This window comes from Xenopus laevis, chromosome 6S (genome assembly GCF_017654675.1).
Source record: "Xenopus laevis strain J_2021 chromosome 6S, Xenopus_laevis_v10.1, whole genome shotgun sequence".
NCBI classification, from domain to species: Eukaryota; Metazoa; Chordata; class Amphibia; order Anura; family Pipidae; genus Xenopus; species Xenopus laevis.
Window position 1 is genome coordinate 108,581,948 of NC_054382.1, and position 15,299 is coordinate 108,597,246.

The 15,299-nt window shown below is 36.3% G+C and overlaps 1 pseudogene; it reads left to right on the plus strand.

The window, feature by feature from the left end:
* LOC121395120 overlaps positions 1-15,299 on the plus strand; it is a 304,569-nt pseudogene that overhangs the window by 150,303 nt on the left and 138,967 nt on the right.

Consider the following 15,299-nt stretch of genomic DNA (forward strand, 5'->3'; position numbering starts at 1 on the left):
TGAAAATGCGATTCTTCTACTTCATCATTTAACTACTTAAAGATAAAACTTTACGCTTGATCTGAAGTTTGAATATTGATTTTTTTTTTCTGCCCATGACAAATATAGATTATCTCATAATATGTGGGGGGAAAGGGACACAGACCAGAACTGAATTTATAGTGTCCAAAAACATATATATATATAAAATATGTACATTTTAGGTTTCTTCCTCTAAATATTTATTTTTGGATTATTATTATTATTATTTAGCATGAGACCCCTTTTAACTTTTATACATGATATGCTTTTAATTAAAAAGGTCCTTTGACAGCACGTCATTAGCAGCAGTATTCATATGAGTGCAATAAATAACTACACTATATAATGCTCTACACTGTTTATAAGGCTATATTCATATACAGATTTGGCACTTATATTTGATTTGAATGGCTTGATAACAGTAGACAATGTGTTCTTTTATATGCTAAATTATTTATGGGGAACGTTTGCCTTTGTGTCATGCCCCCCTCCCCATCTATCAATACTTAGTAGCTTATTTATAACGCGGCAAAGTAGTAATGATAACTACTCAGCTGTACATCAATGTTTTCCGTCGATACAAAGTCGGAGGGAAGGGAAGTAGTTGTCGGAGTTGTAACAGAAATGTTATCAAAGTACTAAAATGTAATTCAAATCCCATTATTTCAATATAGCTCCTAACAAGTCTGACTAGATTATTGCCGGGTAGTATAATATTGATGATGTCACATAGCCAAATAGAAGTTCTTTATCCTCCCATAGGAAATTATGGGATCTCAACAGGCCTGAGCTCTTGAACAAATTTCAATGATAATTTTGTCTAAGCCGATGCTGAAGCTCTGTAAAAAAAGATTGAGAGAAGTGAGAAAAAAAACAGTTAAAGTAGACACGGCATCAGAGAAGTGCTAGAATGAAGCCACTGAAGTTTTAGGGAAAATGTACAAAACCTTTGTTTCAACTTCAACTCATTTTTAAATAAGTCCCTTTAGTAGAACTGTGTCCACTATAGAACACCAGTGGTAAAAATGGCTGGAGATCTTATTTTCCCATTCATAAAGACTGAGGTTTTAAAGGTGCACATTAAGGGGCACATTTACTAAGCTCGAGTGAAGGATTCGAAGTAAAAAAACTTCAAATTTTCGAAGTATTTTTTTGGGTACTTTGACCATCAAATAGGCTAGTATGACCTACGACTTCGATTCAAACTAAAAATCGTTCGACTATGAGACCATTCGATAGTCGAAGTACTGTCTCTTTAAAAAAAACTTTGACTGCATACTTCGGTAGTTTAAACCTACCGAGGTATAATGTTAGCCTATGGGGACCTTCCCCATTACTCTTCTAAGGTTTTTTTGATCTGAGGAAAATCCTTCGATCGATCGATTAAAATCCTTCGAAAGGATTTCATTGTTCGATCTAACGATTTTTCCTTCGATCATTCGATCGTAGGATTTGCGGTAAATCCTTCAAATTTGATATTCAAATTCGTAGGATTTTACTTCGAGGGTCGAATTCGAGGGTTTAATAACCCTCAATATTCGACCCTTAGTAAATGTGCCCCTAATTGTTACTGCTAGATATTAGAAAGAGCACTCCAAAAATCCATTAAAAATACTGTGTTTGACAGTTTAACGAATTCAAGATTTTCTGCCTGTTTTGAAACCACAGGTAGAAGTGGAGGGCTGTCAAACTCCTACCCTCCCAGCTATTATGATCTACAGGTCCTAAAGTCCTGAAACAGCTGTTCACTTCTTAGGAGATACACAAAAATGTAATAATCAATGTTTTACATGTGCTTACACAGAATTTACATAAACATTAAAAAAAGGCAAACTTGATTGATCAACTTATTCTTTAACTTTAACTGTTTTAAAATAGTCATTTGACAAAGGATTGTTGCTTGTATCCTGCAAGATCTGTCTTTTAAGCCATTTCCTAGGCTCCCTTTTTTGTCAGTCAGTGATATCCCCAAGGCTGGTCACTATCCCCAATTGCCTGCTCCATAAATATGGTTCACTGTACCACTGGTTTTGATGGAAATATTAAACACGTCCTTATAACATCTGCAGTAATCTAGTAGTATATATACCAAAGAAACACAGTCCATATGTTAAAACCCTGCCATTACTGACTTACTATTAACCATATGTTCCTCATATGTTGTCGAAATTATTATCAAACCTTAGTATTAGTAAATAATGTGATTTATCATGTGGACAACATCATTTTTGCACCAGCTGGGAATGACTTAAGGCAACATAAATAAAACGTGAACTGACCACTTAAGATCTATGTAGCACGGCTATTTTTTATTCCATCCAAATATGGCTTATATGTTGACCTTTCCCTCTCTCTCTCTCTCTTAGAGAAATGCTTGACAAATTGAAGGTTGAACTAATAGCATTAAAGGCAGAACATCAACATACTGTTCAAGAAACCCTACTGCTTCAACAAGCCAATCATAAGCTTAAGACAGAACTGGCCTCTGTCAGAGATCATGCTAAGAATTTGGAGCTCCAGGTAAATTACCTTTATTTTTATTGACACCTGCTGTACATTGAGCTATGTAGATCATAGTTGCTATTAACTGTTCTAGAAAAGCAATTCTGTACATGGCAGTGGACATTAGGGCAGAGAAACACAGTCAGATTCGGGGAGATAAATCGTTGGCGGGATGGCACTCGGAGCACTTCGTTTTAGGAAGTCGCCCGAAGTTTCCTCGTGGGGCAACTCCGGGCGACTTTCAGAAAATGAACCACTCTGAGTGCCATCCCGCCGGTGATTTTCATTCTAGCCAGCAGGAAGACAGTTTGGGGAGATTAGTCGCCCTGAGGAAGAGGAGATTTTTCGCCGGGCGACTAACCTCCACGAATCTGACCGTGTGTCCCTGCCCTTACTCAGGGGACAGGCTGACTTCTTTATACACAAAAGGAAAAGCAAACAAAAGATATTTTAATTAGTTTAATGAGATGCAGAAATGGATTGATTAAAAAAGAATGCTGTGGGCCCATGCACCTGTAGACATAAACAAAAGGCCTTGCCTGTCCCCTGTATCATAATTCTTTTTATATATTGTTAAAGCATGCTGCTGTTATTGTAAAGTGCTGCAAAAATATGCTGGTACTTCATGATGATAATGGCAGCTTGGACTTGTACCTAATATAAAAATCCATGTAACTATAGAATCATTCAGAGTGACAATTATATATTTAAAAAGATAATGTGTAGGAAAGTGTAAGATTATGCAATCATTTAAATGTAAGGTGTATAATTTAAATTAACTGAAAGTCACGCTTAGGAAATGACGTATGAAAGACTTATAGTTGTTATAATTTAGGGGGAAACCCACTAGTTTATATCATAAGCAGAGAGGAGAAGGACAAACTATATAGGAGATTGGGATGATTATTACTGATACATTATGGTTATGGCTTCATTACAATAAAATCAGAATGTATAGAGTGGCAATTGCCTGGGTAAGAGAGTGTGCAGAGAATAACGTACCCCCTGCTGTAAAATAAAAGGTGTATAGATTGCACAGTGGAGTCCCATAGCCATATAAATTCAGCTTCTGTAGCACCATATTTGTATTCTGAAACAGGGCTACATCATTTCTTATAATACACCAATTTCAATGAGTCATATGACACAAGTGACCATTTATAACTGGCTTGGATGTCCAGACTGTAGCTCTTCCAATTTGGTTTTACTGCATCTCCTGTGGTCAGTAGAATGCTGTTGTACTTGAAATTTAAGTGCCGCTGGAGAACCACAAAGTGACAATCCTTATGATGAATAATATTGTTATCAAAGAATTGACATGCAGCATATTGTAGGTGGAAAAATGTTCGGGCCTCATCCAAGTTGGGGACTCATGTCAGATGTCCACTTTGACCAACCCTAAAACCAGTTTTACAAAATCTAGTTCTTTGTGTACTTTTGATCCATTACAGTTTTCTAGAGAAAAAAAGGGTTCTCTTGTCCCCAAATATGTAATAAAAAGGACTAAGTTTGCCCAGATACAGTAACACATAGCAACCAATAAGATGTTTGTTTTAAAACAGGTGACCAGTAAATGTTGCCTGCTGATTGGTCGCTATGGGTTACTGGGCAAACATTGTGCCTTTTGTTACATATACCTATTAGTGTTGAAATTATGCCTTATTGTGGATTGTTTAGCAGACTTTCCTGATTAGGAATGAGCAAATATTTTTTTGCCACAAAAAACGCCCATAGATTCTTAATGCATAGTTTAAAAAAATGTCATGAAAAATGTCACATGACAAATGGCCCATTGACTTCAATGCACTCTGTCCATCTATCTATCTTTTATCTATCGATCCATCTATCTATCTATTACCCTGTATACTGTTTTTAACAGCATTGCATCCAGGGGCTTCCAGAACAGTAATAATGTGAGAACTGTGAGTGGGAATGATGAATATTTATCGTGCTGTATAGTAAGTGAACAAAAAAGGTCATTATCCATTGCCAGTTTGTACTCCCTTGGAATACAAATTGAGAACAACTTTGCAGGAGGATTTAAGTTAATTTTACCGCTACCCAGAGAAATTCTGAAACGATTGAGCTGGCAAAACTGTGTGTGTTATTCTGTAACCAGGAATGCTTTATTAAAAAATGCAGAAACAATTAGGAGAGAAAGGAGATTGAACCATGCAAGGAAAGTATAAATAAGACTGAATTGAGATTGATTTCGGCATAATGCTGTGTAGGAATTCCCGTCTATCGATTCGTTTTAAAGCCTGTGCACAGAACCTAAAAAGATAAAGTAAGCCAGGTCAGATAATCAAACCCGTTTTCAATAGTAAAAACAGCAACTGCCACTGTACACTATTAAAATAAATCCATAATACAAATTGCTTGCGAGAAAAAGTGGATGAGAAGCTGATCTTCCTATTGAACCTTTATACTGTTCAGTGACCACACTGGGTAAAGGATAGGTAGGGATGCCTGCAAGATCAATACCAAGTAAGATGTAACAAGGAATCATTCAGAACATTAAAGTCGTGCAAGAATAAGAAGGGGGATCTCGTCACAAATAAAAGGTTAGCCTGGAGCCCTTCTGTTTTAAATATGCAGTAACCCCCAGTCTTTATTCACAACTCAATGTTTTGTTTAATGTGCTCTCATATGGTGTCATGTACATTGTGGTACTACAACAAGTGCTGCAGAGGGGTCAGATATAACCATGTTCAAAATTGTATTCTTTCACATATAACTTAGTATGTTTGGTAATAAAAAGAGTAATGTTAAACACAATACATAGAACATTAGAAAGGGCAATTGAATCTAATTTTTCCGCCAGGGTTATCGAAGCCATATTGCATATGATGTTTTGCATGTCCGTGTTTCAGTTGTGTTTTGCATGTCAGTTTGTATGTATTCTTAGAAGAAGATGTTGCATGATCTTGGATGGAGATAGAGAATTTAAGACTCGTCCAAAGAATTCTCTCAAACTATGGGTCCAATTTATTAAAGACTACATTTTGGAATCAGGACAATTCCCAGCAGTAATCTTCTTTTCCTATTAGTCAGGGAAGTGTTACCAATTTTACATTTATCCGGCCTCATGATATGAATGTATAATTTCTTTCAAATGCGCTGGACTGCTTTGTTAGGTTAAAGGAACAGTAACACCAAACAATGAAAGTGTTTTAAAGGAATGACAATTTCATTTAGTGTTGCCCTGCACTGGTAAAAACGTGTGTGTTTGCTTCAGAAACACTACTGCAGTTTATATAAACAAGCTGCTGTGTAGCCATGGGGGCAGCCATTCAAGCACAGGATACACAGTAGATAACAGTTAAGTTCTGAAGAATCCCGTTGTACACTACAGAGCTTATCTGCTATCAAGCTGTGTATCCTGCGCCTTTTCTCCTTTTTCAGCTTTGAATGGCTGCCCCCATGGCTCCTAAGCAACTTGTTTATATAAATTATAGTTGTGTTTCTGAAGCAAACACCAGTGCAGGTACATTGTATTTTCAGTACATTTCATTTGTTCGTGTTACTGTTCCTTTAAAAACATTCATTTTCAATGAGGGGCATGTGCAAAATGCAGCTCAGCAACAGCCCTCATCATTAACACCCATTTAAGCAAATCACATTGGGGATAAATGATTTGTACAATTATTTTTATACTCCACAAATATTAATACATTTATAAATATTATTATTGATCTTTACAAAATTATCCAAGTAATCCAAAGTTTAAAAAATGATTTCCTTTTTCTCTGTAATAATAAAACAGTAGCTTGTTCTTGATCCAAACTAAGATATAATTAATCCTTATTGGAAGCAAAACCAGCCTATTGGGTTTATTTCATTTTTACATGGTTTTTTTTAGTAGACTAAAGGTATGAAGATGCAAATTATGGAAAGATCTGTTATCCAGAAAACTCCAGAGCATTCTGGATAACCGGTCCTATACATGTACACTATTTAAGTGTGTCTCAGCAATAACTAAATCATATAAAAACCTAGCTAGAAATGATGCACACTATGTGGAAGTTTTATCCCCCAACCTGATTCAATAAGCTTTATTTCTACAGACCCCAAATACTCATAGGGGGGAATTCACAAAAGCGGTGATATTGAGACAAAATAAAAGTGGAGTTAAAATTTCGGATTTCCCACCAAATTTACAAACTTCTATCTCCACTTTTGTGAATTTGTCATTTAAACAGATAGTTTTCAGATTTTGTCTTTTGCGTGACATTTTCTAGACATTTTTTCTGAATTTGTCTTTAGCTCTTCCTATACCTGTCAGTCAGCCATCAAATTGGAATTTTTTGGGGAGGGGGTTTACTTTACCTAGGAAAATTATACATCCTTTTTGTTTCATCGTAACCCGGGCTTTCTAAATCTGCCTACATGTTTGTGTAATTCCACTTCTGTAACAAGATATAGGGGTCTAAATATAAGAAATGCTATTTTTCATAATATAGGGATTTGTATCAGAAATATGCTTTATTATCTTAGGTGTCTAAGTGCTGCTAAAACTAAAAAATGGCTGGGAGGCTTTACTTTTCCTTTAAATAATATTTTCACTCAAATTGCTAATATTGCCTCATTCATTAAGCTAAAACTAGTAAAAAAAAATGTGAGTCAAAAACTTTTTTCATATAAAATTTTATAAAATACACTTTTTTTTGTTTAATCAGTTTTTTACTTGTTTTGTTAAAGAGGCTTTTATACCTATAGCGTTAGACAGAAATTTGTGCCCTGACTATAAAATGCTAATCCCTATTAATATGATAATTCTTCCCCAATGGGGAACCTACAAGAGGTGTGAAATGAAGATTTGGTGAAGCAATGCAGAGCAAGTTATCTTAGAATTGATCTGATACATGGGGAAGACATAGACGCAAAGATTTCTCTTGCCGAACGACCGGTTTTAGCGAAGTCCGACCAATCCTTCGAAATTATCGTGCGGTTAGTGGGATTCGACAGTGGAACATCTTACGATTTTTCGGCCGACATCTGTCAGGAAATTGATCGGCCAGGTTGAAAAATCTTTGTCGGTCCCAGTGCAATCTATCTATGTTTGCAGGGCCAAGCAGGCAGCTCCCCTTTGTTTTCCTGGCAAATTGGTCTTTTTAGTTGATGGACAATTCATACAATCGTACAATCGTTCCGAGATAATCGTGGTCTCACTATGATGATAGGATCTTTTAAAAATCTCAACATCTATGGCCAGCTTTACTCTGAGCTTTACTCCATTTTTAAAATGTCAGGAGAAAATGTTGTCTAAAATGTCATTTTTGCAAATTTTTTATGTCGTTTGAAAGACAAATTCATAATCGTGGCTGTAAACTGTCTTTCTTTCACTAAAATAAGAAAAGTGGCGGTTGAGTAGGAATTTAAGTGGATTTCTGTTTGTGAATATGGAGAAAGTATTTTACTCCAGTTTACCACCATTTTTACTTCAGAAATGGGCTATCTCCACTTTTCTCAATTCCCCCCATAGACTTTATTTAAAGATTATTGCAGCTGTGCTATCTGAAAATATGTGTTTAACTCATAAAGGTAAAATCTACAGTATCTTTGCATTGACTATTATGTTTAAACAGTGTTGTCAATCTCAGACACATTTAATGACCATTGTTACATGAGGGCTCCTTGAAGAGCAGTTTTACCAGTCCATCTTGCAAACCCTTATCTTGTGATAGTGTATCTGTCCAGGTGGAAAAATTCTGTTTGTCACTGCCTCCTTGTAAGTAGTCAGCCCTGAAGTGACAGAGACTAAAGCAACCCAAAAATCCTTGAGATCTGCTCATTCTGCTTATCGGCTGAACCAAAGGATCGGTGCAGTTTAGACTTCCCACATTTTTGTAGCTAAATCATAAGATGCACTCAAACTTGTTGTTTTTAAAGCATAGCAAATAAATATGGACTTTTAACCAGCATCCTGTGTGCAATTTTACTCCACATTATGATCCAGCTACGTATTGTATGCACTTTCCTCATTCCTGATGCTTCGTTGTCCACATGACCAGAGTGGAACCTGTTTGCTGGATCGCTTTCACTGCTGCCTTCTTGCTGTATTTTGGATGCGTGTGCGTTTATTCTTCTGGTGGTATTTCATAGTCTAACCTGTCTCACTCTGTTTGCTGAAATGTACTAAAAAGATCCAGGACTAACCCCTTACTAAAATACATACAGGCCAAAGTTTGAGCTGTTTTTTTTAAGTTGTTTTTATTAGGGTATTGTGTTGAACAAACATTGCCTTTTATTAATGGTGATTTTTTTGTTTGATTATCATTATTCTATATCTTAGGGCCTATGGGCTGGGGCTTAAATTCCAATTCTTGAATATTGAATTTGCTTCAGAAGCACTATTATATTTTATATAAACAAGCTGCTGTGTAGCCATGGAGGCAGCCATTCAAGCACAAGGTTTACAGTCAATAACAGATAAGTTCTGTATACTACAGAGCTTATCTGTTATCTGCTGAGTATCCTATGCCTTTTCTCTTTTTTTCAGCGTTGAGCGTTGAGCCCTCATGGCTACACAGAACAGCTATTATTGTACCAATGCAGCATAACAGGACATTATATTTTCATCACTTGAAAAGACTTACATTTTTTGGTGTTCCTTTAATGTTTATATTTAGTGGTAGTCTTGAAGCGTGGTTTTCCGCATTGTGGAAATATCCCTTATTTGGAAAGCCTTTCACATAATAAACCCTATGCCTGTACTTGCTTACCCACTGTCCAAAATATGAGCATTTTGGTTTACCTGTATTAGCACAAACACACTACCAGTAAAGAGGTTAGGAAAAGCCATTCTTCAATTAACCTTTGTTTTCAAAAGAACACTGCTCTTGAGAAAAGTGGCTTCGAATTTCTGCAAAAACCAATTACTGAAGTATTTTTCCAATATTTATATAAAAATTATGCAGAACGGTATCTGCATGATGATTCAAGAGCCTCTTCAGATAAAAAGCTTTGTGAATAAAAGAAATTCATTATGCAACCGAGACACTCCTCGTTAAATGAAGGTTTTGAGAAATGGGAAGTTTAGGAGCATGTTTAGGTGCATGTTTTTCTTCCCTTGCCACTGTCAACATTTCTTCTTTATTCCTTTAGTTTACTTTGTCACTCTTCCGTTCCCTTTGTTTGGGAGGGAATTGCTGATGAACAGCAGCTTTCATGGTAAAAGTATGGAGCAATATTCAATGTTGTCAATGAAAGGTCAGGCCATTTGCATTCATTAGCAGCCTGCAGAAGCATGGCGCGTGTGTTTCTTTGGGGCTTATGGATATTGATTTTCATACAGCTGAAGGAAAAAGATAATTAGTTGTATACTTCACTTATAGGTGGTGCAATTAGGGATCATTTTCCTATAACTGCACAGGCTCAGTTGTTTCACATCCATGCCTCTGTGCTATTCTTCTCATCATTTTTCAGTTGTGTTGTCAGCAAAAACAGCCCTTTCCTTTGTAAATGAAGGTTTATGTGAGAGAACACAGCATTTTTGTATGGAGTCATCCAACAGTTTATTCCCCATAATACAATACTGTAAAATCTACTAAACCTTGGCCTGGCTATGGAGGAGATTATTTCCAAACTGAAAATACAGCAATGTATTCTATTTCTTTGCACGTTTTCACACCGTTGATTTAATCTGCTATTTATTTTTATGTGCTATGTTTATTGTTACATTTCTATTACATATTTACATTTGTAATGCACATAATGCATCATATATTCTCAATCAACTGTTAATCACATACTCACTCATCTGTAAAGAACTCATACCTCAGTGATATACTCTCTAAATGAAAATGAAGAAGAAGCCTATTGCTATGCCTTGGGCCCTAGCTTAGCTGAGGAACACATGGTATTGATGCTGAGGAATCCATTGCCTAACTGTGGGTAGTGCTGATGCTGGAGCCAGATATGTCATGTTTATGAACTTATAATCGGGCACTCTAGGTTGTATGTTGTGGCATCTGCCAGGAGTGGAGATTCTGTCTATTGTGATGTGCCCTTGGGAATAAAAAATGTATTGGGAACATTGCATGAGGCAAGCAAGATTACAGGTACAGTATAAGACACATTGTTCAGAATGCTTTGCACCTTGGGGTAAGAGGTATTTCCAGAAGGTGGATCTCTATACCTAAATTCTACTAAAACATTGTTAAAACATTAAATAAACACAAAATGATTGTTTGTATTCCAATAAGGGTTAATTATATCTTAGTTGGGATCAAGTACAATGTACTATTTTATTATTACAGAGAATAAGGAAATCATCTTTAAAAATTCGAATTATTTTATTTCCATGGGAGATGGCCTTAACTTAATCTGATCTTTCTGAATAATAATAATAGATTCCATACCTGTACCACCAATATAATGTCGGATTGCCCATGCATTGGATACAAGTAGAAACATTTTCAGTTGCACTAATTGTTTGCAAAGAGGTTTGGATCCCCACATTTGGAAGCCAAATTTAACACATGCAAAATGTTTTGTTGCAAGGAATTTATTAAGCTACTGTACATGTATGTTTATATATATGAAATGACTTCATGCCATCTGGGATTCAGATATATCCCAAAAGATTGTAACCCAACCATAAATTTGATTGATTCTGGACAGAATAATAGTATTCTAATAGTATTCTTTACAGAGGTTTTCCACATTATTAAAAAGTCCATCGATTGAATTCAAAGCTAGTATTACACCAGGGATCCCCAACCTTTAGAACCCGTGAGCAACATTCAGGAGTAAAAGGAGTTGGGGAGCAACACTAGCATGAAAAATGTTCCTGGATGCTAAATAAGGGCTGTGATTGGCCATTTGGTAGCCCCTATGTGGAATATCAACCTACATTGAGACTCTGTTTGGCAGTACACCTGGTTTTTATGCAACTAAAACTTGCCTCCAAGTCTGGAATTCAAAAATAAGCACCTGCTTTGAGGCCACTGGGAGCAACATCCAAGGGGTTGGAGAGCAACATGTTGCTCGCGAGCTACTGGTTGGGGATCACTGTATTACACAATGGATGGAGTGGTTAAAGTTGTATTGAAGACTATTATTTAAGGTGTTCATTGGTTAGTAGGTAGATGCTTCAAAGGTTTTACGCCAGATGTCACCAACCTTTTTTTTTACCTGTGAGCCATGTTCAAACGTAAAAACAGTTATAGAGCAACACAAGCATGAAAAATGTCATGGGTCTGCAAAATAATGGCTGTGATTGGGTATTTTGGTATCCTCTATGTGGACTGACAGCCTACAGGAGGCTCTGTTTGGCAGTACACCTGGTTTTATACAACCAAACTGTATCTCCATGCCTGTAATTAAACAATAAGCATCTGCTTTGAGGCCCCTGGGAGCAATATCCAAAGGATTGGTGAATAACAAGTTGCTCACAAGCCACTGGTTGAGAATCACTGTTTTAGGTTCACTTAAGACATCACTGCCATTCTTATGTGATCAAAAGGACAACTTGGAACCCCCATAACTAAAACTATGCCTTATTAAGGGCTGAAGTCTTTTTCACACAAATGTCTCAATATAAGAACAAGTAAACGTTGGTACTATAAAGATGTATTCTAGCTAAATACTGAGTTGAGGGTTAACATTGACACCATTTATTTTCCCTCTCAGCCCATAAGATTATAACCCATGCTAATGGTACTTTAAATTGTAGCATTTTCTTTTTAATAGAATTAGACCACATTCTGTACTACAAAATAAAACTGGAACATTTTTAAAGGGGCAGTTCACCCTTAATATGATGTAGACATTGGTATTCTGAAACAATTTGCCACTGGTCTTTTTTTTATAAATTGGCTTGCTAAATCTGGTTGCTAGGGTCCCATTTACCATATCAACTAGGCAGTGTTTTGAGCAAGAGATTGGAGTATGAATAATGAAAATTCTATCAGTTTAAAGTCATGCTTAGTACACATGTTGAACCCCTATCCTGAAACTGACCAGGTCTAAGCTTACTCGGTATCTGAAATTTGATGCTGTATCCTTTCAGTAGGAGATGGGAATTTTGCATTTTATTTATCTAATTTTTTAAATGAATTACATGTCTGGCTGCAAATGACTGTTTACAAATGTTTTGAATACAATGTCAGCAGCCCAAAAAATTATACTACAACAATGACTAACTCCTGAGCCTCCAACTATACTATTAGTTAAACATAAAATACACCACCTATTTCATATGGATTGGTTGGAAGCAATTACCAGAAAAGAACAAAATACAACTAAATTCTTTTAATACAATGTGCTTTTCTTCTTGATTGTCCAGCAGGGTCACATATGACAGAGGCTGAGGTTTTACTAACATTGTTGGTTAAATAGGAATTTGCCAAGCAACTAAAATGTATGCTGTGCAAGTGAGCAGTACATTTTCTGGAGTCAATGATATAGAGATAAAATGGTGATGTTACTTGACTAATTGTTAGCAAAACAAATCATTTACAATTCAAGGACCTTTGTTTATAAGAGATTATCCATACAGGTATATAATGCATGTGTGTGTTTTTGGTGAGAGAGAACTATGATGACTTCTGCATTCATATTATACATATCAATAATGCAAGACACATTGCACCTACCAATGTGGGGCTAAAAGGTTGAATGTAGCAGCTAAATCAATGACTACAATACTTTTATCACTGTTTTCCATAAAATAATAGAAGCATTATGTTTTGATTTAAGCCTTCTTTTCTGTAGACCGAATTCTATGAAGAATTAGTGAAATGTCTGCATGAGGAACAAAACCAAGAACAACTTTGCTACCAAGAGGAGAAAACACAATTATAAGATTCCCACTGCACAGTGAAATATAGATATCTGTATGCTTGTATACATAGGGGGTTATTTACTAATATCCAAATTTTCTGATTAATAAAAAAAACCCGACCAAACTAGAATCCACAGCTTACCCTTATTTATCTTTAAACAAATCGCGAAAAATTGCATCAATAAAAACCTTTGACGCCCGAAAAGTTGTAACTTTTGAAGCCTGAAATGATTTCAGGCTTCCACTTCAAATTTTTCCACTTCAAATTTTAATTTTATCTGTAAACCAGAAAACTCAGAATTATGGAAAGGCATCTACCATAGACTCCATTTTATCCAAATTATCCTAATTGTTTTTGAATGATTTCCTTTTTCTCAGTAATAATAAAACAGTATCTTGTACTTGATCCACACTAAGATATAATGAATCCTTATTGTAAGCAATACTAGCCTATTGGGTTTATTTAATGTTTACATGATTTTCTAGTAGTCTTAAGGCTTGAAGATCAAAATTACAGAAAGATCCTTTATTGGGAAAACCCCACATCCCTGGATAACGGGTTCCATACCTGCTGAAGCATCATTATGGAGGATAAAATGTCTAAAAGAACCTTCTTTCCTTAACTTTTATATTAGATACTTACATTTGATATAAATAGCCTAAAATATAGAGATGGTTTGGATTCAGCAGAAATATTCCAAAAATGTATTTCATGTCTTTAACTATTTAACCTTCAAATTCTAAGGCATTCATCTGCAGTATATACAGGCAAGCTGTATTTTATAAACACACTTTGTACAGTGTGCAGCCACAAATGATGTGCCGGTGATAAAATGAATCTTAGTTCACTCCAAATAAGTCAAATATATAAGACAGAGCTGAAGATAAGATACAAGCTCTATTGGACATGTTGTTCATATTGTGTTGTTTATATACTGTGTCTGTTACTCTGTTTATGTATACAGATATTTTTATCACTTGCTTTTTGTCTGTTTTTTTATAGAGCGACTGTATGTTCTTTTCTACCCTCTCTCCAGGGGGTCCAAAGCTCTGGATGTAGACACTGTTCAAAGACCCTCTAAGGAGAAGCATGGGGTGAAGGCTGTCTATCATTGGAACTATGGTAATACAACTCTTATGGCCTTGTTTTCATATACAGTACAACCTCCAACTTTACATTTTTCAGGAGACCAGAAAAAAAAATGGTGTAAAATTTAGGGAAAAACTCTAAAATCAGGGAAATGTGTTATGCAGGTTATATTGGGGGGATCCTGTCATCGGAAAACAGTTTTTTTTCAAAACGCATCAGTTAATAGTGCTACTCCAGCAGAATTCTGCACTGAAATCCATTTCTCAAAAGAGCAAACAGATTTTTTTATATTCAATTTTGAAATCTGACATGGGGCTAGACATTTTGTCAATTTCCCAGCTGCCCCTGGTCATGTGACTTGTGCCTGCACTTTAGGAGAGAAATGCTTTCTGGCAGGCTACTGTTTTTCCTTCTCAATGTAACTGAATGTGTCTCAGTGAGACATGGGTTTTTACTAGGGATGTCGCGGACTGTTCTGCGGCGAACTTGTTCGCGCGAACATCGGCTGTTCGCGTCCGCCGCAAGTTCGCGAACGTCGCGCGACGTTCGCCAATAGGCGTTCGCGTCAAAATCGTTCGACCATTCGGTCGCTAAAATCGAACGATTTTCGTTCGATTCGAACGAAAATCGTTCGATCGAACGATTAAAATCCTTCGATCGTTCGAATCGAACGATTTTCGGATGTTCGAAGTTCGCGAACTGTTCGCGAACTGTTCGCGAACTGTTCGCATTTTTTGCCGGTGTTCGCGAACGGCGTTCGCGAACACATTATCGGCGGTTCGCTACATCCCTAGTTTTTACTATTGAGTGTTGTTCTTAGATCTACCAGGCAGCTGTTATCTTGTGTTAGGGAGCTGCTATCTGTTTACCTTCCCATTGTTCTTTTGTTTGGCTGCT